This window comes from Lathamus discolor, chromosome 3, assembly GCF_037157495.1.
Source record: "Lathamus discolor isolate bLatDis1 chromosome 3, bLatDis1.hap1, whole genome shotgun sequence".
Lineage (NCBI taxonomy): Eukaryota > Metazoa > Chordata > Aves > Psittaciformes > Psittacidae > Lathamus > Lathamus discolor.
In genome coordinates this window covers 115078909-115105748 of record NC_088886.1, presented here as the reverse complement: position 1 = coordinate 115105748, position 26840 = coordinate 115078909, and the positions used below count along the sequence as shown (strand labels likewise).

At 38.3% G+C, this 26840-nt stretch overlaps 1 protein-coding gene across 18 annotated transcripts in view; it reads right to left on the bottom strand.

The window, feature by feature from the left end:
• GTDC1 (glycosyltransferase like domain containing 1) overlaps nucleotides 1-26840 on the bottom strand; it is a 338529-nt gene that overhangs the window by 197794 nt on the left and 113895 nt on the right. The gene's annotated exons all lie outside the window — the stretch shown is intronic.

Below are 26840 nucleotides of genomic sequence, written 5' to 3'. Positions count from 1 at the left end.
CTCTCTCCATCTCTAGAACTAGAAAGGCCGTAACTCTACGCCTTGATCAAGCTGTGTCAGAAAACTCTGAAAATGTTATTACTGATAGAAGCAGTGTCATTAAAGGGGATAAAAATAAGTGGGAATCCTTTTTTCTGGTATAAATCTGGGTGACAGTGATACTGATATATGATTACTGATCATCTGCCTTTCAGCATGCAGGCACTAGAAGACTCCTCAGGGAACCTGCACCTCCAAATTCTGTAAATGCTTGTGGCCCATCACTAATTTACCTATGGTATTAAAGACTGTAAAACAAGAAGATGAAGATGTTGCAAAAAGGAGAAAACAATATCAAAACAAACAGTAATCTTACCCTTGTACGCTGAGTTACCATCTTGGTAACAATCTGCGTAATGGACAATGGGAAGGATAGTGCCTACCCTATAAGGACACAGAGGCTTGTGAATTGCTCTGCAGCACAATTTGGTCATCTTGAACATTACTGTATTAAATATATTAAAAAAAATTAAAAAAATAAGAAGCCTTGGAGATGCAAAGAGCTTGACCATACTGGTCACCCCAATGCCTTGCTTCTACAACTCTGAACATCATCCGTACAGATACACCCTACATGACTGTGGAGAGCGGTACTCTCAGTACAGCACTTTGAGGTTTCTATTGAAAGAGGTCAAAAAAGGTGAAAAAAAAGGCCAGCACATCAGAATTTAAAAGCAAATGATAAAATTAAAGCATTTAACAACACCAGGGAGAAGTTTCTTCAGCTTCTCCCTCCTTCTATGCCCAAGTCACCACTCACAGGATGCCGGTTCCTCAACCTGCCACACTCTCTGGTGACAGCTACTGCCAGCTGCCCCCATGATCTTCATATGTTCCACCCTGAGTGTGGGAAGCAACAAGTTCAGCCCATCGAACATGTAACCATAACTGAGGGAAGCAATGTACTTAAAAAAGCTTTACACAGTCGATGTCCATGTCTGTTCTGCTTGCAAATACATCTCGAAGTTCTATTAAATAATAGCTTTTATGGCGCCTGTAATGAATAGGGAACAATTATTATACACCAGATTTTCATTGTGCCCAATTCAGCCTAGAATTTTCTTGCTGCTTTTGAGTGTTTATTCATTTATGGAGTCAACAGTTTAGGATTTTCTAAGGCTTGGCAACACAGTTAAAACCCAGTGAATTCTTGCTGAGATCTATTGGATGTGCTGGTAAAACTCCCTGTTGCTATAGTGGACTTGCTTTTAATTTGATCTGTTTCAAGGATTCAGTATCCTTCCAGCACGTTAGAAACCTAAGGGCATATATTTGTATTGTTTAAAGACAGGAAATTCTGTGAACTGAAATGAGAACATATCCCTTTTGCCTTTCTGGACTTTTGTTATTTTTTCTTCCTTCTGGGGTTTTGGAAACAAAACCAGTGAAAACTGAAAGTCTGAACAATAGCAAATTACTTTCAAGGAAAAAAAAAGTAAACTACTATGCATACTTTTATAACTTTATTCATACACTTTGTACATATGTAAATTGGACTTACTCAGGCATCAGAAAATACTATTTGCAGCAGGGCCTTAGACTGCAGCAGGATCATACTGGTTTTGGCATAAAAGACTGTAGACTTTCCTGTTTTACTTTATTATTATTCCTTTACTACCTTGTATTAACTCATGCCCCACCGACTTCATGGCAGAGCTTATTTGCTTCATGCTAACTGCAGAAGTAGGGTAATCACATTTTTATTGTAAGGAGAAAAAACTATGAACCTTTGTAGCTCTTTAACTCCTTGTCCAGAGTCCTACATCCCTCCTTTAATTGATCACAGAACCATAAAATGAATATTAGAATAGTTTGGATTGGAAGGTACAATAAAGATCATCCAGTTTCAGCCCGCCACCCACTAGACCAAGTTGCTCAGTGCCTTGTCCAGCCTGGCCTTGAACACTTTTAGGGATGGGACATGCACAACTTCTCCAGGCAAGCTGATCCAGTGCCTCACCATTGTCATACTGAAGAATTTTTTCCTGATATCTAATCTGAATCTGCCCTCTCTCAGTTTAAAGCTATTCCCCCTTGTCCTAACACTACCTGCCCTTGTAAAAAAACCCTCTCCAGATTTCTTGCATGCCCCTTTAGGTACTGGAAAGCTGCTCTAAGGTATGCCATGAGGTAATGAAAAAGGTAGGTCTGAATTCTGGGCTACAAAGTGAGATGTGGTAAAAGATGAACATGGACATTGTTCAGTTAAGAGCTGCAGAGATATTTACCGCCTTTTAAACAACTACATCAGAAACTTTCTTATAGAAGTACTGTACTAATTTACAGAAGGACTGAATGCAGACTGGCTCGGAGACCTGATCTCAGCAGGATGCATTAATCCTAGTGTGCAAATATGTCTGCACTGCTTCTGGTACTCAAACTAGCTTGGTATCTCTATTGCACGTAATGAATATGCCGTATTTTATAAGACTAAGGTTATAGGTTATGGCCATGGTTATGGCTTTCTGCAATACTCCTGCTTCACAACAGACTATAGAGATTCAGCAAAGTTTGCAACACAATGTGTTGGAAGATAGCTCACGTGCAGCAGCCTGAACTGCAGCCGTTTCAGCAAGAGCCTAAACTCTTACCCAGCACTTGCACAGTGGTGTTCCTTGCATACAGCGTACAACAAGCTGACTGCTTCTATCTAATAAGCTTAACAGCTAAATATAAATTACAGTGGGATGCAAAGCTTGAGAGAGACATTTGACACCTAAGATACTGCTTGGGCACAGGTTCTCTCCTAGCTAGGGTTTCTTCACACTCACTAATCCCTCTTCCTGGACAGCAGCAATTATGACATTGGTGAACTTCAGGACTTCAGTTTGTTTGCTTTCAGGTGTCACAGTGCTTCATGCCCATCTCGTCTACTCTTGGAGGTTATGACAACTGAAGCAGAGATCACAATGAGACACAATCAATCATCATAATAAATACAGCTCAGCTGTTTCCATGCAGTCAAAGCCTTTGGTGAAGAATTTTAATAAGAGATTTGAAAGAGCATGAAGAAGCAGCTTTACTTTAAGTGCTTGCAATAATGACTTCCAAAGAAACACTCCTGACTATCAAACCCAGGGAATAAAGAGCTGAAAGGTACTCATGTTCACCCGTGGATTATCTGTCTCGTACATCTCTACATGAAAGCAACGGTATCCAGCTGTAATACTTTTATAGTCTTTCCTGCAGAGGGGGAGGCAATGAAGAGAAAGGCTTGGTTCCCACCCAGACATCATGGAGCATATCACCTTCTTGATGGAAAAAGCTGTGATCCAAAATTTAGCACCTATGATAACCACAATTACTCCAACTATTCTTGGGCTGACGTGCCCATACAGTCTCTCTTATTCAGAGTACACGAATGTCACAGTTTTGGCCAAGTGGTTAAAGAACAACTGACATTATAATATGAAATGTAGCACCATACAAATGTCTACATTATATATTCAACATATGTATGCACAACTGACCACAAGTCACCCGTTTACAGGTCCCATTTACCTTATTTTCAGTTCTTTTGAAAATGCAGTTAAAGACTCTGGGCAAAAATTACAACAAAGTTCATGAACCACACAAAAAATTGGCTGCAACACCATTTGTCAAAAGTTATGACAAACTAGAAGGTCCAACTAAAAGGAGCAGATGCACTGCTTGCTAAGTTGTAGCTGGAGACAGAAATTTTTGTGCCAAGATCAAAAGAATAAGGTGTTCATATAAATGGCATTTTATTTTGATCCTATTATTCTATATGAGCTTGAGTAGAGATCAAAGGAAAAAGTATCCAGGTTTCACTATTAACACTTAACATAGCTCCAGTGAGAAAATCCTTTCCAGATTGCTAGTACAATTTAAAGCCCAGCAAATTTTTGTTGTTGTTAGGTAATATACCTGAAGGCACAGTTTGGATTCCTCAACCACCTTTTCCATTGTGGAAAATTGCTTCTGATATATATAATTTCAGTTATTTTCATTTTTATGATGGTAACCCCCAAACACCCTAGCTTTGAGGACTACAGGGTTTTGGTTTGTACCCACTGTCCCAGAGAGACAGGCTGCCTTGAAGTAGCAACAATATATTACTGACTGCCCACAACAGTTGGGAAATTCAATACTGTCAGAGTCAAGTACTATGGTCTGGTTCAGCCCCTGCCAATGGCAGTTCTACTAGAAGCAAAGCATACCAGCTTCAACTCAGTATGTAAACAAACCTAATGGGCCTTTAAAATATGTAAAGGTTCCTCCTGATAGCTGGCAAGAATTAAATGTGCTTTAATATGTTGTCTTGCTTATTATGACATTACCCAGGATTACTACTATTAATTAATGGTTCTATTGCCTCTCAGAACCCAGCAACGGTGCATAAAGAATAAATAATATAATGTATTTCTTACAAAGCTGAAGTATGCTAACAAATTTTAATGTTCACGCTTTCTTTGAATGTAAGCTTCTGCTTCTCATTGATGTTTCAGTAATTCAGGGCAGACATTTCAGAGTTTCACTTCCAGTGATTTTTTTTTTTTTACTCTGATTTCTAAGAATGCAGCAATTTGCTACAAAACAGGTATAGCTTATCAGACTACTTTGAGAAAAATCTGCAATCTAGAATTCATAAAAGAGTATATACGTCCTTCTTCCCTGCCTTGCCTCTCCCTCCCCAGTTGCTATTAAAGCATTTGTGTTAAAAAATCATTCTAAAGTTTATTGTAAATGCCAAAAAATGGGCACTGGTCCCACAGGAGCTGGCTCAGCTATGGCCCACCATCTTGAACATATTCATTTTATCCAGCTCCATCCCAGGAAGGGTTCTGGCGGAGGGAGATGGTTTCAGCATTGAGGTTTTGGGTTGCTTTTTTTGTACTTTTCTCTAATAACAGTAAATTGTACAGACATAAGAAGATGGCAAGTTGTGATTGCGGGAACTTGTACATGCTAAATACATGCAGGTGAGCTGTGGCCTAGAGTGAACATTACAATTATGGGTTAAACGAGACAAAACATTTCATGCACAGTCAGAATATGTTCATGTTACATACAGCAGCCAGCTGGCTATAAACCCAAGAAGCCGGAAAACTTTAGCTTTTAAATGGATGAATACAGATATAAATGGAAGAATGGTGGTTTGTTGCCATATGAATGGCTCTAAAAGTGAAAAGAGTGGATTTCTTTTACAGTGGTTTTCCAAAAGAGTAACCTTGTTGAGATGCAAAAGAAGAATCAGTATGATGGTTGGGACATTTTCCTATTTTGTTTTGAGTCAGAAAAGCCTGATTCAGTGTGTCTGAACAATTATAACACAGCTTTACATACAGGTGTTTCTAGTAAACAGGAACATAAGTTCTTTTCATAATCACAGAATCAAAGAATCATAGAATAGAAATACATCTAGAATATAGAATAAATACCTCTGCAGCTGATGGTTCACAAACAAGATTACTCTATTATTTCAGATTCAAATTACCACAAGCTGAGCTGTGAGAATCCATGATCCATTTTTCTTGACATATTTCCAGCTCTAAGTAATGTATACTATAGTCTTCTCTACTCTGTATAAGAATCACTGAACCTACGGCAAATGATTCTACCTGCGCACAAAACCACCAGACCACCCTGAGGTTGCTAAACCAACATCTTCCTGACAGGCACAAAGGATGAGAGAAGCATTCCTGAAACTCTCTACTCTGTATTTAACCATGATGAGTAGCAAAGCCTTCTGGATATAGACCTGAGAAATGTCCTAATGGGTTTTCATAAATGAATGAACCAGAATGACTTTGTAGCTAATCACCCCACTTGAACATTCTGAGATCTACCCAAGATAAATACTTGCTTCTTCCCCATTCTACCTAAGGCAGATGCAATTCTCTCTTGAATACAAAAGCAGAACTTAGGTTCTTACCAACTCCAGTACCAGCTAAACCTCAAAGATATAAAAGAACTTTACAGTCATAAACAATGTTTATATCCATTTATATGTTATATATGTGTATATATATAACAATTTTTACAGAACTTTTTGATGGTTAGAAGTGGCTGTAAGCTCATAGTTTTGATATACTCACTGTTGACAGAATCAGATGGAAACTGTAGGAAGACTGATAACAAAATTGCTCCCCACAACCTTTCTCCTATGTCTCTGAACTAACTGAATGGGAACTGAGAAGGAAACGAACAAAGATTTGCTGTTCTTTACAGTCATGCAATGAAAGTGTAGGTTAAGTACAGGAAGTATTTGCAGATTTCAGATAGTCTGTGGACCTTTGTTACTTTTCCTTGCATTCAGATTTAATCTCAGCCCCAGCATAGAGCTGGACTTTCAAGTTCTGTGGTCCTTCACTAATAGAAAACCCAGCTCACTGTGACATTTAAGGCAAAGTAGACTCAAGACATGAATTTCAACTTCAGCTTTTCGTGGGCATTTATTCATTCTAATGCATTAAGAACAAAATACTTCACCACAAAGAGAAGGCTTATAATCATGCTGCTAAATAAAGAAATATTTAATGTATATTCATAGTAGAATATGCCTACAAACTGGAAAGATATAGCTACAATTTTTAGATGAAGTTTGGATGGACAATTTGATGTCTCACATCCAGTATGTCAAAATGAGGTGATCTTTAGGCTGTTTCTTTTTTTTATAGATTTCTGATACAAAATATGCATATACCTCCAAGTCACTCAAGTTACTATTAATAACCACTGGAATATTTTTAGAAGGTCCTTCAAACAGAAGGGAAATATTCTCACTACAATTTGGAACCAGCAATAAATTGCGTTTGGTTCGTTTGCTTCAATCAAGCATCAATTTTAGATTATTTGTCTGAAGTCAGAATTCTTAAAATAAGCCTGTTTTTTATAGAACTAATTTCTGGGAAAAAAAAAAAAAATCCCCTCCACAATTTGAGTGTAATCAGCTATTCTAATATAACTGGCTCTGATTTGGAGGTAAGGTACAGGATCATATATATAAGGAGGACTGTATGGTTAATTCAACAGATGTTCCATCAGTACTCACGTGAATAAGCATAAACACCTCAACCCTGTTTCCACTTTATTATGCTGCTGCATCACCTTTGGTCCTGAGAAACTTCACTGTACTAAGATTAGCATTTCATCTTTTCCTACTGTCCCTATTCCCCTTCTCCAAATTAAATGTGTCCCTACTGCAGGAAGGCATTGCATCCTAGTTCTACTACACATACATATCTTATTATGCTTTTCCTGTGCATACAGAAAGGCTACTGAACTCGTCATGAGAAATGCTGACCACTTTGCTATCACAGCGCTAAACAAGGGTTTGGGCAAGAGGAGGGCTCATGGCATGATAGGCAATTCGTATTAAAATTTGTCAATCAGCAATATTTGGCATTGAAAATAGTTCTGAATATGAATACTAAAATATGTGGCTGTCAGATATTCAGAAGCACTATATGCCAAAAAAGCGTTAGGGAAATTTCCAGCTCTTACAAGCCCATTCAGCTAATTCTTGATGGGTCATCTGTACCTTAAGGTGCTTTCTGGAAGCATATTTTTTCTTTTCCTTTATTGTCCTTTGTGAAGAAAACAGGAGATAAAACTCTCACCAGAAAATAAGAAAAACATTAACCTCTAAGTACCTTGGATTTTGATAAACAGTGAGATCACTGGAAACCTTAGCTTCTGCATACGAATTAGAGGAGAATAATGGAACTGAGCAAGAAGTCATGGACTATGTTCATCAATACGTACCTTTTATGTAAACTAGACTGTTAATTGAAAACCAGTTTTCAGAGTCTTTTAAGAGGCAATTACCCTAAAAAATTAATCAAAGTACTCTTCCACTGTTGTTTGTATTTTTTTTTTTTTAATGGGGATGTGCTTCTTGGGATGTTCAGAAAATTGCTTGGAGCAGACACTGCCACAGCCAAAGGCAATGGACTGTCTTAGAACCCATCTCTCCCAAAGCAGCACGGTGCTGTCAAGGTGAGTAAGCACAGGTGAGCATCACCAATTAGCGAGTGACACACACAGTTCCCTGGCTGATGTCACTGAATAGTGGGAGCAGACATTCACTGGTAGTGAATGGACCTGGCTAAAGGGAAGGAAGACATCAGGACAATGGATGCTTTTGACATTTTTGGTCGATGAGAAAATGAACATGAGCCGTCAGTGTGCTCTCACAGCCCAGAAAGCCAACCATATCCTGGGCTGCATCAAAAGGAGAGTGACCAGCACATCGGAGGAGGTGATCCTGCCCCTCTACTCTGCTCTCGTGAAACCTCACTTGGAGTATTGTGTGCAGTTCTGGTGTCCTCAACATAAAAAGGACATGGAACTGCTGGAACAAGTCCAGAGGAGGGCCACGAGGATGATCAGGAGACTGGAGCACCTCCTGTATGAAGATAGGCTGAGGAAGTTGGGGCTGTTCAGCCTGGAGAAGAGAAGGCTGCATGGAGACCCCATAGCAGCCTTCCAGTACCTGAAGGAGGCCTCTAAGGATGCTGGGGAGGGACTCTTCATCAAGGACTGTAGTGACAGGACAAGGGGTAATGGGTTAAAACTTAAACAGGGGAAGTTTAGATTGGATATAAGGAGGAAATTCTTTCCTGTTAGGGTGGTGAGGCACTGGAATCGGTTGCCCAGGGGGGTTGTGAGTGCTCCATCCCTGGCAGTGTTCAAGGCCAGCCTTGGATGAAGCCTTGGATGGGACGGTTTAGTGTGAGTTGTCCCTGCCTATTGCATGGGTGTTGGAACTAGATGATCTTGAGGTCCTTTCCAACCCTAACTATTCTATGATTCTATGATTCTATTTGAGATAAGGGCAAGTGACAGCCTATGAGGCCTACAGGTGAAGAAGGGACTTGGTACTAACATGACCTATTTAATAACCTATAAAATAACCCATATTGACATGATTGCACAAGTGTCTTGCAAGGCAGTAGGAAACACAATGGCTAAGGTTTACTCACCAGTTACTGCATTAGGTCAAAATCCCCAAAACAAAATTTCAGCTCCCTTTTTCAGTGGATCATTAATCACCATTCCCTTAGCTTATGACAATTTCTCTTCTTATTTACCTATGGATTTCCCTGTTTGTTATTTTGACTAAAGCTATTTCCATAAGGTACATGGAGCAAAGTCATCATGAACAATTTAGTTTTGTTTTTTTTCTGTATGTCTCTCCTTAAAATATTCCTTAATTTACTCAGCCAGTGCACAGCAATGACTCATTAAAAAAAATTCTCAGAATAGTAAGACAGTTATAGATATCAAAGGTGAAAATCTGCAATTATTTTGCATTCGCACAGCCTGAAAACATCTTCAAACAGCATATAGAGGAAAGGTCTGTATTTGTCTACAGACGTATATCCTTAAGATTTTTAAACAATATATTTCATCAGGAATGACCAACTTAAATTTTTAGTGCCTTCAAAGACCTTATTTCAAGCATTTGTATAAAAACCAGAAAAGTATATATATCAGTGTTTAAGAAGTGGCCAAGAATGTGTGCAAGAGTTCTTGTGGAAATAGAGCTATTAGATTTAAAATACCAAACACTCAAATTACTTCTGACATTTGGTCTGAGTCACTTTAGAATTTGCATCTACAAACAGTAAAGAAAAGGAGGAGAGGAGAGGGAAAGGGAAGGGAAGAGAAAGGGAAATGGAAGGAAAAGAGAAGGAAAAGGGAAAGGAAAGAGGAAAAACTGGTTCTGAAGGAGACTGATTATTTCCTTCACAATATTTTACCATAAAGCCATTACTCTGTCTCTCTCCCAGATCTGAAAGCCACTCAAAAGCACTGGTTTTGCTGCACACTAAACTAGAAATATGAACTCTCCTTGGAAACTCCTCTCAAAAATATTTTCTGCTGTGAATTCTCAGTAACTGCATTCAGTAACAAGCGTGACTAAGTACCAATGTTCAGTCATCTTCCTGAGTTTACATATTGCAGCTGCAGGGAATAAAGATGCTGAAAGACTGTGATCTCTCCAGATATTTAGATGCTTATCATAACCTTTTGTGATATTTAACTGGCACTGCTTTCTCCTCCTTCATTTCCAAATGGATGAATCACAGACTCGATCTTCCAGGAACCAACCACTTTAGCTATTCTCTGCACTTCCTTCAAATCTTTCTCAGCCGCAGCCAGCCCTTTGCTTGACCCCATTGTTAATAAGTGTTCAACTGGAGAATCTCAGCTAAAATGTGTATTAAGCCTTCTGAGAAAAGGAAGACTAACCAACACCTGAACCCTAGAATTATGACAGCAAGCTTGCCAGAGCATCCTGCAGCTACTGCAGCTTATTCACAGGCTAGAGTTAAGAAGAGTCATTTCTGAAGAGGGTCAGATTTTGTCACTTTCTTATTCACTGACTGAATTATACATAGGACATTAATCACAGACTGATGCAAAACTAGAGGGGTATATTCTACATCAGGTACTCTCCTGTTAAGTTACAACTTGTAAAAAACTAGATCAGTAACCAAACAGATCACTAAAAAAGAGAAACAACTCATTAGCCAGTCATTCTAATCCAACTACCATGCTCAGACTTCTCCAACTCTTCTGCGATGCTCCTAGATCACCTCCCACCTTCAACACAGGGACACAAGAAGTCTCACTAGTGCTGAGGTCAGTTTGATCACTCACATTCATTTAGTACATTTAACTACCTTCTTGAAAAGCATCTCACTGTATTAGTGGCCCCACAAATCCATGAACAGCCTTGAATACAGGCAATGCTAAGCTAAACTCTCAGATATGATCCCATGAAAGAAAGAATGAATCTTATAAAACATTTAAGTCTGTATGATCTTGTTACTTAAGTAAATTCCAGGCACACATCTGAATTCTATGAGCCTTTGAAGGCCTGCAAATCCTAACAGACATCCATGAGCCTATACCATGAGCTTACCCTGACATCCAATCAGATGAGAACCAGTGCTTAGTTTTGTTACACATGCATCAGATGGTCACAGGCAGTGAACAGGTTTTGGGGAAAAATAATACAGTTTTTGCCTTAGAAGCAGAAGAAGGTTGAAGAAAGTGCCCACCTCTCAACAAATACTAAGCATCTTAAAGAGAAAAGCAAAGAGTAGAAAGGTCAGTGATAAATTCAACAGTCATTCCAGGAGAAACATAAGAAAGAGTTTTATACAATCTCAGATGCTGACAGTCACATCAGGACACGGAAGGAAGTAACATGACCAAGATGGCTATTTCAAAAGGTCTGCAGTTATCTAATACTAAATTTATACTTAGATGCTTAGAGTGAAAAGCGTAACAAATAACTTCCTGAGTTAACATTACTAGGGGGAAAAAAGCAATGAACAAATGGAAGTCTAGCATCTGAGAGTCAACATGAATACAGAATTTTCTGAATCAGCCACATGAATAAAAAGGGATGAACTTACACCCAAGAAAAATGCAGAAGATCCTCAAAACAAAGGAAACAACCTTGGAATATTTTCCTGAAATTACTGTATCGCATTATTCTAGCAGCACCTGCCCTGAAACCACAGCTGGACTCAATGATCTTAAAGGGCTTTTTCCAAACTAAATGATTCTATAATTCACCCATCCGACTTGTGACACTGAGGCCCTTCCAGAATGCACACTGTGAAGGGATTATTACACTACATACGGTTCAAAAAAGGCTATCAATCATCTAGTTGAATACCCCATCCTCTGAAATGATATCCTGGTCATACTTATCATTCATTGTTTCCAGATAAGGCTACTGTATTATAAACCACCTTGGTGTAAAAAACTACTAAATAACTGCGACGCAAAGAGGCTGCAAACAACTGTCCCTCACAGCAGCATTAAATACCATAGTCATATGCCACTTCAGTACTCCTGCTCGCCACATCAACAACTTGCCTACCACCACTCAAAACTCATGCTCTTTTATTTTCAGTGAACTGGCCTTATCTAATGGAAGCAACTCTTCTCAATATGACTATTCTTCAGGAAAAGCATTTCAGAAACTCAGACTTTTTAAAATTTCTGTATACTCATACTTATCACACGTGTCTGAGTGTGTGTTGTATATATATAAATACATAGAATCATAGAAGAGTTAGGGTTGGAAAGGACCTCAAGATCATCTAGTTCCAACCCCCCTGCCATGAGCAGGGACACTTCACATTAAACTATGTCACCCAAGGCTCTGTCCAACCTGGCCTTGAACATGAGATTTGCTGAGCAGGAAACTATGGAAACTGTTCTAGTAGCTACTAACAACTTCCAAACTTCACATTATATGTGAATATATAATCCTCCTAATATGAAACCTCTCAATTTAAACTGCTTTTTAGGAAAGATTTTTAAAAATGCTGGGATTTTGGGGTTTGGGATTTTTTTCAAATTAATAACCAGGCTACTTCACGGATCTTGAGTGGACATTCACAGAGATGTGGTAAAACAGCATGATCATAGCTACATAAAATCATCTGCAAGGAAAAGGTTTACTCTTTCATTTCTGCAGTTAGTCAAGCGCAGAAAATAACAGGGCAGCGATTCCTAAGCTTTTTAGCTCAGTTCTGTCACAACTGGCAGAAGTAACTTCTCTGGTGCATCACTGAAGTGGCTTCAGTGCCACTATAAAGGATCTCTCGCCTAACGGCCAAGAGAGATGCAGGAAGCCTCCTAGACAGTCCCAGCTATTTACCAGATAATGATGTTTTCAGCAGTCCCTTGACTTCTTCTTGACTTCAGGGCCTGTAGGGACAGGACAAGGATGAAAGCCTTTAAACTGAAAGAGGGTAGATTTAGATTAGGTATTAGGAAGTTCTTCCCTGTTAAGATGGTGAGGAACTGGCACAGGTTGCTCAAAGAAGCTGTGGCTGTCCCATCCCCGGCAGTGTTCAAGGCCAGGTTGGATGGGGCTCAGAGCAACCTGGCCTAATGGAAGGTGTCCCTGCCTGTGGCAGGGGGGTTGGCATGGGGTAAGCTTTAAGGTCCCTTCCAACCCAAACAATTCTATGATTCCAAAATAGCTGGTTATTTTGCCCTGTTGCCAAGACCTGTGATACATGATCTATTTCTGTGGCTTCCTAATTTTACTGCAGCACAACCAATGGTAACAATAAAAAACAGATATTTACAGAGCAACACATTAAAAAAAATCCAAACTTTAAAAAAAAAAAGAAAGTTTCTCTTAGGTATAGTGTTTACAAAGAGTAATCGAAAATGTTATTTTTAAAATCCTGAGAATGCAGGCCTTAAAATACTCCAGAGTTATTTGCCATTAGCTATCCATTACAATTCAGAACCTGTGTCTAACTTGGAAATTTAGTACATTTACTCTGAGTTTTATAGTATACTAAACGGTTTCATTACTTTTTACAGAAGTAATACAGAATTACTTGTAGATTTAGTCATGGAACAGTAAGCCAATGATCTTCTGTTTCTGAAGTTCCCTAGCTATCCTGAAATAATTAAAATACATCAAGACAGCAGCAAGAAAGCAAGTGGACAGTTCTCTATAGCATCCCGACAATAAACAGCAGAACCATGATACTTCACCAGAATGTTCAAAACCTAAATTGAATGGCAGTATGATTGCAGTGGTTCCAGTTATGTTAATTAGGCTGAATTCATGGTTCATTGATGCTGCAATTACGCTGCAAAGAAATGCTGCAAGCATGCTATCTTATCCTCCTGCAGCCTGCTGAGTATGTTGCCATTATTCTTCTTGTGGCAAAAAGGCTTTCCAAAGAGAGAACAAGTACAGTCACATCTATACTTACACCACACAGTTTGCAAAGATGCAATTAGATGACCGTACTTTGACATTACCTGTTTTTTCAGATTTAGTAGGAAAACCAGCTTTCCAAGTTTGTTGGCCATTTTTTAAGCATGCTTTGCACATCTGCATACTAAGCATACAAATTGTAAGACTTATTAGCCCCATTTCAACCATAGTGTAAGTAAAGGAGATAAAGAGTTTTGCTCAAAGTTACGTACCACTTCAGTGGAAAGAGAACCTAAATATCTCCCACCTTTTTTGAATGACATCTCCTCATTGACTGTTGTGGTTATGACACACACATGCCACCCAAAATGCAAAACCTTCTGCTATGAAAGATGGTTTAAATAAGTGGCAAGGTTTGGTTTCAGCGTTTCCCTTCACCAGAGCTCCAGTCTACACATCAGTAGGAAAGACGTCTGCTGTGACTTATGTAACCATGAAGACGTTCTTAGATCTTCAGAAGATGAGAGTTACATCCAAGTAAATCAAACAAATAATGACTTTGTGATATGAGAAAGTAACCAAGTCATCAACGATACATTAATCTGATGACCAAATTTATTTTTTGAACAGAAGGAATATTTAAATCTATATGCCTGCAGTGGAGAAACTGCTATTATTTTATTTGCATTTACCTTAGTAACTATTGTTAAATGTTCAAGTTATACCTGATAATTAAAAATGTATTAAATATACCTACATGATATCCATACATGATGAATAGTACAGTTGAACTCATATCTTTATAACAATTTTGAAATTAAGATTTTTTTAAAATAAACTGAAATATAGCTATATTTAGTCCAAGAAAATTGAACGCAGTACTTAATTCAGCGATGTCAGACTTCTAATATTATTGTTCCCTTATTCTCCAAGAATTCTTTGGTAAGTGAAAAAGCTTTGTTGTCTGCTCCTTGGCAATAACAGGTGAAGAAAGCCTTTGTGATACCAAAGGAATGAATAAACAAATCAACGCTAGGATGAAAGCAGAATACTTCAACTTGTGTTCACCACTCATATTTACATGCAACAAGGGTTTCAGTGACACATTCTGTGAAATAAAGAGGGACAAATGGATATTATATTCTCAAATAACTGACAGAAGATACATGATGAGCTGAATATGTTGGTCTGCAATGAGAAGAAAACACTTTAATACAGTAGCAGCTCCTTCTCTAAATGGGTAAGGTGTACTTGCCCTTAAACAAGCTTTTAGAGTTTTCCCATTTTTACTGCATTGAGGAGGCAGGGACAGAGAAAGAAGATTTTGAGCAAGCAGCCATTCTATTTTTTTTAAGAATGGATCTACTTTTAAAACCAGCCCCTTCAGAAACCCCATTTTCCAATGCTTTTATTCTCAAAGAAACATCATGTGGAAGCAGGTGTCTAAACAGAAGCTAGGTCAATGCATACCTCCGAAGAACTAAGTATCCTTAGAGCCTAATTTCCACGTTCACAATTGATTTAAGCAGTTAGGTTCAAGTCTCATTAAAAACCAATGGTGCTTAAGCATTTTTTTTTTTTTTTTAAGCTGATCTTGAAAAAAAATTTGATACCAGCCACTTCAAAGCTGGCTTTCTGAACTCTCAAGTTTCCATAATACAATTATGGTTGTAATGAAGCTGGATTAAAAGCTAGGTTCAGCTTTCAAACGATCTCCCCAAAATAGTTGCAGATGATGTGCATTTTAGTTTTCTGATCCTCAGGTGACACAAGTATGAATGATATTAGCGAGACATGCATTAGAAAGGGAAGGCAATACTCTAACTAGAAATAACCATCTTTTCCACAGACGAATAGACACCCATAACAGTTTAATCTAACGAGAAATCTAGCTAACATGCCTATTTAAAAAGTCATAATGTCACTTGTCTGGCAGGTTTGTTCCTCAATGCTTCATTCAATGACTATTCCAGTTCTTTTGCTTTTGTCCTACTAGTATTATTACAGGTCTTTTCCCAAATTAAATCTATCAGCAGTTCTCACCAAGCCACAGCTTCAATTAATACCCAATTTGAGTCTTAACATAAGAAATTCATTCATTGCGTGAGCTTTGGATCTGAATCTTATAATGAGTTTTTCAAAGTTCCTAAGATGAAGAACCTATACCACTTTGATACTGTAATCAATCATTATATAAACAGAAAACTAAAAGCACATCAGGAATAATAGGAGTTTAACAGGTGCTAAATACTATCAATTTGAGAAATAATTTGTACTTTATGTAAGGGTATGAAAAAAAAAACCAACCTGTTTTCTGATACATAATTAGGTCAGGGGATTTGGCTTGCTCTCTGCCTCTGACTCTGCCTACTTAAGCTGGAGTATAAATATAACACAGAAAATTATGTCAAGTCTGCCGGACACGAACGTATGCCTTCTAAAAGTTTTATTACTCTCTCTTGAAAGCATTATCGTGGACAGGAAAAAAACTAAATATTACATACACCATTAACAGAAAAATTATTTCAAATCAATGAAGCATGACAAGACACAAGTATACTGTTTCGCAATTTCTTCTTCTTTTCCTAATGTACACCAATGAGACAGTAAAGTAGCAAATGACCAAGGTTCAAATATATGACATAAACTAGATGGAATTAGAAACAGTGTAGGTCTTAAGAACAGTTCAAAACTCTGAAGACAATTAGCAGAACCTACAGTTTGAATTCATTACTGACTTCACACCAGCCTTTTCTTTAAAGTAGGTGAAGCTGGTATACTGTTAAATTCTACTGACTTTATAGAATTTAAATATTTCTTTTAAAGCTATGCTTGCCACATCTGCTCCTAAACAAAAAAAAAAAAAAAAAAAAAGCTAGTGAGTTATTTTCCCTTGTGTAGTAAAGTAATATTGTAAAACATAAACTGGATCTTTTATTTATTACCAAAAAATGGCCTAATGCCAAATGAATGTTTGCTGCTCACTAACTGAGAAGTTACGGAACATAATAAAAACACTTTTACCAATTCATTAGGTAGGCAAAACTCACTTTTACAATACAGAGTCTTTATTAGTACTCTAAGTGTGGAAAAGCTTCAACTAGTCCACAAAGGAAGAGGCACACTCAGAGGTGTAAAAACCAGTTCCTAGAGCTTTCCTAACTGCAAATACATGCTACATTTTTATAAAGTTTAGTCTGACAAAGCATTTGGTCTAGCAGTCCAAATTAATGTTCAACTTCAGTGTAGCAATTCTGACAGCACATCTTTACCTATAAGACTTGTTCTCCCTTGACAACACCAAGAATGATTCTTCTATTACCTGCAATGATTTATTGAAAAGGCTTTATAATATCCCGTGATCCACAATCTAGACTAAAGGAAGATGGTCAATGGAGGTGATTACATCTTAAAACGATAGATCATCCATTACTGACAGCTTTTATATTTCTCAACTAGAAACAAATGCCCTTGCCTACATATGCATACATGATACATTTGAAATATGTAGGGCGAATATAAAGACTGAGGGTTTAAACCCTCAGTTTATCAGCTCTACAGGCCCAATTTTGCAATCAACTAAACCTACAGTACATTTTCATCAAGTGCTGCAAATCAGCAAAATATTAAATGAATCTTGAAAAAATGATTATGAATCCACAGTTCTGTTTGACTGTATAATTCTATTTAAGATTAAAATTACTATCATAAAAAGGCCACTTTCTGAATGTAATTCCACAAAAACATCATCACAAAAGCTTTTACTGCTATTTATGTCAGAATGTATTTTAAACAGTTCTAATCATTTACCTTTGTGGACACTTAATTAAAATTACAAAACCAATTTTAATCTGTAGTCCAATTAATATGCAAATATATGCAAATGTGGTAAATCAAGGTGGTGATTAAGTTAAGGACACTCTATTTCATGTCTGCTTTAAGTGTGAAAACAAACAATCTTTTTTGTAATTGTACTGATGGATTGTGATGTTTATAGGGTTAGTATGGGGTACAAATGTTTATGCATCAACATTATGCCAAAACAAAGATTTTATACTCTGGAGTGATTTAGCATCCAGCATACATTCAGATGTAACAAAGTCATTTTGCAGTCATCTTGTGAATTAGAATAAGGTCAAAGCAAAGTTAAATTTCTATGTCATCCATTTGTATGGCTATTTAAAATTCAACAATCACTTTCTGATGTGTTAGGTAAGAGCCAAGAAGTCTCAAGAATGGCATATTATCACCCTTTATCATTTAGCGTTCATAATACACTGGTTTATCTTTTGATACTATTACAGAAATAGTTCTTCCATTAAGGTGCGAAGATATTCATCCTTTTTTAACCCTTTTTCCTCCACAAGTTCAATTTTTTTTAATCTGCAGCCAAAGTTTCATATGGAAGCAAGGATTCCTCTACAGATATGAATTATATTCACCAAGTGTTGCTACAGTACCCATTTTTGCAGTCACTTTTCACACCCCTTCTTTCCCCTCTGCTGCTGATCTGCAGGTCGGTGCTCCTTCCAAGGTGCCTCAAGTAACGTCTACCTGTCGCTCTTCATAAGAAAGGATCTGAACTCCTCCATTTAGGGAAACAATACTCATGGTCTGAAGAAACTGATTTTCTCTGACAAGAAAATAATTATATGGGATTACACAGTATTTAATCTTACTGTTTATCACAGAACCACAGAGTGGTTGAGACTGGAAGGGACCACCGGAGGTCATCTAGTATATGAGAAGTATTTGTGAGTTCAGAAAACACCACAACTTTCCCTTTGCTATATATATCTCCAAATATATATATTTGGAATATATATATTCCAAATCAGTTCAGAAATATGCTTAGTGCAAAAAAGACAACTTCACCTTGTGTCATATACCTAAGTATAAAACCCCAACAGAATCCCTCTCTCTGTGCAGCTTTATTCATGATTGATTATATCTCCATCAACTACAACAAACATTTAGGTCAGAAGACATTTTTTAAAACTTTGTTCAGTGTTGTTTTCACAAACGTGCTTAATTTCCTTTTTTTTTTTTTTTAAAGATTGTGTCCAGAATAGTTCATAAGAAGAGGTATTACTGAAATATTTTTACTCCAGATAACTTACGCTTCTGCATTAATATTGTCACCACAAAACATAAGAACAGGGAATTTAGCTATACTCATAAAGACACTTTTAAAAAATACACTCCTGTTTGACTGTATGAGTTTTCTAATAAACACAAAATATTTGGAAATTAATTAAAATATTTTAGCATTTTAACAAGCAAAATGGACAGGAGATATTTTTGTAATAACAGACCTTATAAATTTGCATTTGTGATGCAAATCTCAGAATATATGCAGTCATACCTATCATTAGGTTTCTGTACAAAGCAAGACTCATGTATTCATGTGTCTCTCGCTTTAACAGAGACTAACAAGGCACCATAAAATTCACCTGTCAGAGGTTCTAAAAAGATCTTTCAAGCATGTGATTTCTGTCTAGAAAAACATAAACCCCAGCCCCTTCTCCCCTGCATTGGACTTTGCTTTCACTAGGAAAGCATTAGGAAGCAGACAAACTCTTGCAATAGCCTGTTCCACCTCCAACACTTTTCCACCATGAACAACCTGTGTCTGGTTTCCACTATTTCTCTTTTTTTTCTGTGCTTTTCAAAGAGAAAAGCACTTTGATTTCCAAAGAGAAGAGCAGCAGAAACAAGAGGACAGGATGGCAGACACAGCCAGTGATGCAGCTGGACCTGGCTCTGACACGAGAATGGCGTTGCAGACTGTGGGTGGGTTTTGGTGAACAGCCAATAGAAGGTATGAAGGTGGAGATCTCAAGCAAAAGAGCTGCACCCAGAATAACAATTAGCCTCTGTACACTCCAATATTTAACCATAACTGCAATTACAACCCCAAGCTCTGGAAGCAAAAAACAGAGGGACCCCTGAGCAGTGTCAGAACACCCAATAACTGCGTCTTGCTGTGGTGGCCACCTTATCACACAGTCGCATGGCTCTTGTTTGTCCTGCCTGGATGAAAACCAGCCTAATGATCACAGAAGTGTCAATCCAGCCAGATCCTCAAGATGCCTCTTGACAGCAGAGAGCGCATTGACTGCTGCAAGGCTTTCCTGGTGTCTAAAGATTGTGTGTTCACACTGCTGGCTGGTTCATGTGGAGCAAAAATGAATGAGACCTTTGTCGTGTACTTGAGTATATAAAAATAGAGTAACACAGATGCCAAGATGCACACTCAATTGAACATACAACAAGGTTACGCACTGGTGCTGTTAGAGATACCTCCATCTATTCTTAGGGTCTGAAATCAAACATAAAGGTATCAAATATGCCGGTAGAGCTCACAGAGATGTGAAAAACATGCTTCAGATGTAGCATACTTTTCAGTGGGAGATAAAAAGGCGATTCTCTATATTAAGCATCAACACAGGATAAATTTATTGTAACCGACTGCACTAATACAACGGCACTGCTGACATACACCGAGACTTAATCCCTCTGAAGATACATGAGCTTGTTTTAAGTTTCAGACCTGTAACACTGAAAAACATCTTACTACTGTGTATTCAAGAATACACTTCTTCTGAGCTCTTCTCATCCTTTTCGCTATTTTTTTTTTTTAAGTTGAGCACTGATTTAAAAATGAAACTCTAAATAAGCCATTATTCTTGATCATCCTCTGAGTATTTAACCACTGAAATTTTCTCTAACCAGTTCTGATACACTCAGTTATGAAACATTTTCTTTGTGATGATGGAGATAGCAGTTTACATAAATATTTAAAAACTCAGACATCATTTTTACTATAACGATAGGGTGGCATTCCTCCAAGTGCACTTCCAGAGGTAACTCACACATCAGCACCTAAGAAAATCCAAAGAAATGGAGAAGCATCTCATTGAGGAACAGAACTTGGAATGCTACAAAGAAAAAAAAATAATCCAAATACCTAAAATGAACAGCTACACACAACTTATATTTAAAACTCTAATATGTAAAAAGTGAAAGTTTTCTTTTAAAACTTAAAGGTGCGTGGAAAAATAAAGAAAAAAAAAAAAAACAAGTAACTAAAGGATTTCCACACCCTGCCCCCTACCCCCCCATTTTCTATAATGTATAGCATGCTTGTATAATGCTTCTTCACATTAGAAATTCAGGTCTTGTTTGTCCTAGAAGACTGCATGGTGACTGGAGAACTGGAGTGAAATTACCACATCATCACAAGGAAAAAGAATATGAGAAGTGAACAACTGAGTGCAAAAAGTTATTAACCAAATCTGATCTTGCCTAGCTACTAAGAACAAGTCAGATGAAAGATTTTTTGCTATGTCTCAATAACCCTCTATAGCATAGTGTAAGAGATGAAAACGAACATGCTTTAACACACACTAGTCTTCCATGTGTTTGTGTTTGGGTGGAATAGCCTGAACATTTGTAACGTTTAAGATTAAAAACGCAGAGAAAATATTAACAAGAATTAAGTATCACAAAACAAAAAACTTTCCAACATTCCTTTACGCATCAGAAGGAAACAGAAATCACAGCCCTTGCTGGGAAAAAAAAAAAAAAAAAAAAACAACAATCACAAAACATCTTTTTCTGCTGGCTCTTTTTCAAATCTTTCATGTTTGAGATACGATCCTCCTATGAGTTCTGACTGAGTGCCTTTAAAGAAGACCCTCCTTTACCTATCATTTAGTACTGATATAAATTACTAGGTATCTTCAGTTTTTGACCTCCTGTATTTTATGACGTATTTAAAACACGTTGCCTTTTATGAACCATTTCATTAAACAGATAATAGCTTTACATTTGTCCTACTTGCTATTCACCAAAGTGAAATTTCACCATTACCTCTGAAACTATTCTGTACACCTGTCCTTTGCCAGATTTTCTTTCAAATTACTTACAGGTGAAAGGTCCTTGATAATTTCTATGATTGTGATGACATCACAAAACCATAGAATGGTTAGGTTTAGGGCTGGAAAGGACCTTAAGATCAACTAGCCCCAACCCCCCTGCCATGGGCAGAGACACTTCACACTAAACCATACCACACAAGGCTCTGTCCAACCTGGCCTTGAACAGAACAAGGGATGGAGCATTCACAACTTCCTTCGGCAACCCATCCCAGTGCCTCACCACCTTCACAGTAAAGAACTTCTTCCTTGTATCTAAGCTGAACTTCCCCTGTTTAAGTTTAAACCCATTACCCCTTGCCCTATCACTACAGTCCTTGATGAAGAGTCCCACCCCAGCATCCTTCTAGGCCCCCTTCAGATACTGGAAGGCTGCTATGAGGTCTCCACGCAGCCTTCTCTTCTCCAGGCTGAACAGCCCCAACTTCCTCAGCCTGCCTTCATACGGGAGGTGCTCCAGTCCCCTGATCATCCTCGTGGCCCTCCTCTGGACTTGTTCCAACAGTTTCATGTCCTTTTCATGTTGAGGACACCAGAACTGCACGCAATACTCCAAATGAGGTCTCACAAGAGCAGAGAGGCAGGATCACCTCCTTCGACCTGCTGGTCACACTCCTTTTGATGCAGCCCAGGATACGGTTGGCTTTCTGGGCTGCAAGTGCATACTGCTGCCTCATGTTCATTTTCTCATTGACCAACACCCCCAAGTCCTTCTCCACAGGGCTGCTCTGAATCTCTTCTCTGCCCAACCTGTAGCTGTGCCTGGGATTGCTCTGATCCAGGTGTAGGACCTCGCACTTGTCGTGGTTAAACTTCATAAGGCTGGCATCAGCCCACCTCACAAGCGTGTCAAGGTCCCTCTGGATGGCATCCCTTCCCTCCAGCGTATCAACTGGACCACACAGCTTGGTGTCACTGGCAAACTCGCTGAGTGCACACTCAATCCCACTGTCCGCGCTGCTGACAAAGATGTTGAACAAGCCCAGTCCCAACACCGACCCCTGAGGGACACCACTCGTTACCAGTCTCCAACTGGACACTGAGCCATTAACAGCAACTCTTTGCGTGTGGCATGTGGCCATCCAGCCAGTTCTTTATCCACTGAGTGGTCCATCTATCAAACTGATCTCTCCAATTTAGAGAAAAGGATGTCATGTGGGACAGTATCGAACGCTTTGCACAAGTCAAGGTAGATGACATCAACTGCTCTACCCCTGTCCATCAGTTCTGTAGCCCCATCACAGAAGGCCACCAAATTGGTCAGGCAGGATTTCCCGCTAGTGAAGCCATGCTGGCTGTCACCAACCACCTCATTGTTTTTCATCTGCCTTAGCATGCTTTCCAGGAGAATCTGGTCCAAGATGTTACCAGGCACACAGGTGAGACTGACTGGTCTGTAATTCCCTGGATCATCCATTTCCCCCTTCTTGAAAATGGGGGTTATATTTCCCTTCTTCCAGTCATCAGGAACTTCACCCAAATGCCATGATTTTTAAAATATGATGGACAGTGGCATTGCAAAAACTGAGAGAGACATTTGCAGGCTTTAAATCTAGGGATACTGTTGGACAAAGTCTACATGGCTGGAAAAAGAAATCAGATTGTCAGATGATGTAAATTGCTATAATTGACTTCCAAAGAACTGCAGCCCTTTAAGCCAGCTGAAGATCTGGTCCACAAACCATTAAGCATAGTTGATCAAACAAACCACTTAGAAATGTTGATCTCTATGCCTTCTGCGCCAGACTATATTACAGGGAACAGAATACAGTCATAAGGAAATAAAGTTCTCTGAGCTGTATAAAAAATGAGACGGAAAAATCCCTGTAATCAGCTCAGTATTATAACGTTACTTTGGTTACAAGATTTATGGCAAACTGGATACCCAACTAAGGCAGTTCACAAAGACAGCATCTACTTGGTTGTTTGGCTTCATCAATAAAATGGAGTCTATCAGAATCAGATGCTTATTTTTCAGAACTAAATAATCCATGTTACAGTGAAAACTCTTTCATATGCTTAATCAACTTTCTGCAGTCGTGCTGGAAAGGCCTTTAGGTCTGCATGATAAATATCGTGTTTTCTGGTTATATTGTAAAATGTTAAAGAAATAAATAACTTGCTGGACACAGCAGTGCCTATAACAAAAACCTCTATTTGAGCACTGTGACTTGAAAGGAGAGTAGTAATTATTAAGGAATGGGAATGGTGATTGAGAATATCATCTAATTTAAAGGTAGGCACAATGTGATATCCTGTTAGCTTTAACTGAGAAGATGCACTTCCAATTCACTTTGTGAATGCCCCTGGTTTGAGGCTGTGCCACTTGATCTAACAGCAGGTGTAATCTGCAGTAGGACCAAACACAGGCTGGCCAAAGACAGCTGATTTCTGAAGACCAGCCTAGCAGGATCCCAGCGGAGAAGCACCAACATGGCTTGGAAATTGTCTCTGTGTGGGTCCCTGGTTTTGTTTTTAACAAAACTTTTAGCTAGGATTCCCACGGAAGGGACAAAATACCACTTACGTTGCTTCCAACTGGGAACTGGTATAAAACAGAGGTGCAATGGAGAAATAATGGAGAGATTCCTTTCTTTTTATTAACTTTTCCGATAAACCTGCCAAAATAATTGCCTTTGGTATTATCCCAGACAGTATGGCTCAGTTCTTCTGAATTATCTCAAAAGTCTATGTATTTGAGATCATTTTGGACCTTCTCCCACAACAAGAGTTTAATGAGGGGGGAAAGACACAATAAACTGTAAGAGCATCTCAGAAATTCAGTCTTTGGCTTAGACTGCTCCAGAAATAGGTCTTGCTTGAAAAGTTAAAATTTTGGTTATTAGTAAATAAAACAACTGAGCACACTGGGCTCCTATCACCTCAAGTGTGTGCATGTGCACACATGCATAAGCACAAAGTGTAAAGGACCTCTGCTCAGCCTTCACAGCAAACCAGCTGATGACAAATACTTTTTATCTATTAGGAGATGTGGTTTCATAGTTCAGTCCTTTGGGACTTGAGAACTTTGCTCATCATGTCTCTGGGACACTACACAGTAATCCCTGAAAAACTGCATGCTATATGAGCTCTGAGGATCTTACTGATGATAAAAGGTACTGAGGATTCTTAAGTTCAATACCCTTATTCTTTTGGATCAGAAAAGGCTACAGATCAGTCAAGATCAAGAAAATGATCTTTACTTTGATAGAGAAGTAAACATAGATGACTGAAAATGTCAAATTAATTAGCATTTTATCTTCCCTATATTAAATAATAAACCTCACTATGGCAAAAATAAACCTCGATGGCTGTGAGAAGACAGGCAAAGAAGAGAAGACTGATGATACAGCTGTTTGCTGCACAGAACACAAGCAAGGACCTAAAAAGCACCATGTTGATTTATTATGACAAAGGAAGGACTCAAAGAGAGCATGTAGGTATTACCTCCAGCATGATTCATTAATAGGTTATATTCTGCTGTTAAAATTGTTTATGTACTTCATCTCTTTACAATCAACTGAACAATGTACTGAGTATAAAATTAGAAGTGCATGGTTTCTAGTCTAGGACAACTCTTGACGAGCATATTTAAACTTAACGTGAACCTAGATGCAATTTAAAAGAAGCTAGGGAACAAGATGACAATAGAAGAGGTTGTTATGGAAAGCCCTGATGCACAACAACAGCTCTGCTCAGATAGGATACAACCCCACCTTCCCACTTGAATATCAGACACAAAAGAAACATCAAAATTAACACGGGAAGAGCCATGACAGCAACCACTTCACATAAAATTAGATATGAATACAGTACAAAGTCCATGCATTGCAAAGCACTAAAATACACAGACAAGTTCAGTAAGACTAAACATTTCTTTTGCACTGCCTATAGCAATTCTAATATTATTCTGAGCATTAGACAGTTCATGGTAAGGATGCAGATTATGGTTTTCTGCCATTTGGAAAATCCTAAATAGGTGTCGTTTAAAGGCTATTTATCAGAAACATCACCTAACACTACCAAAACATGTATGTTTTGTTTGTTTATTCTGTCCTTTTATGCTCACTGATATTCACAGTAAAAAATGAAAATTAATGGAGGGTGTTACATTGGATTCCAGCTTTCTCCACCTAGGTTTGCTAGCACTGACACTGTCACTGGAATTATGGATACCTGAAGACTGCTGTTTTCAGAAAAAAAATAATTTACTGGCAGGACTTCAGGCACCAAGCAAATCTGACTTTAACTAATACATTGATTAATATTTCCAGCGTAACAAAAGTAGATATGAGCCTGCGTCAAGATCTGTTCGCAGATACCCCTGTATCTCCTTATGCTGAGCATTCAATTCAAAATATTTCCATCCTTCCTTTTCAGCAGCTTTGCTTACCCTTTAGTTTATGCCTGCCACAGCTCCTGCCCGATGTGCTGACACAGCTGCAGATGACTTCAGCTGGGCCAGGCCAGGATCCCCTATGCACCCATGTGCAATGCACAGGCACACGCGCTACAGTGCAAACCCTAAAATTCCCGACATCTACTAACCCCTCACCCCTTTACAGCCATCTAGACAAAAAAAAAAAACAAACCCACAGCAGCTATACTGATGGGTAGACACTAATTCTTGATAACAAAATAACTAATTTTTCCCAATAATTTATTCTGTCACAGCAGTAGTACTTTTACTATTTATAATAAATTTTACTCATCTGCTGTAATTCATACCATTCAAAAGAAGAGGATTTTAAAATAATATTTAAAATATGTTGAGGATAACAACTAAAAGATGCCCACAAGAGACACATTTAGAGGCCTGCTAAATATATTTACCTAAGAGAATAGTGAAGTTTATTTGGCAATTCTACATTTTTTAAGCTATTGTCTCAATTAGGCCAAAAAGGAGGATAGTGCTTATGACTACAAGTCTCTGCCTGCATTCATTTACTGTTCAGTTCACAGTCTCTGAATACAACACAATCCTCCAACGGAGTCAGCTTTCATAATTCAGCAGTACAAAGTCTGCAAACACATGTAACCTAGATCCATATTTCACAGTGACAGCATATGATAGCAGAATGTGAAGTATTAATGCTAGTGTCACTACAGTCCTACACTCTACTGCACTTTAAGAGAAAGCAGCTGCTGAGATGAAATGTGTGCCAACTGTCTGAAGACAG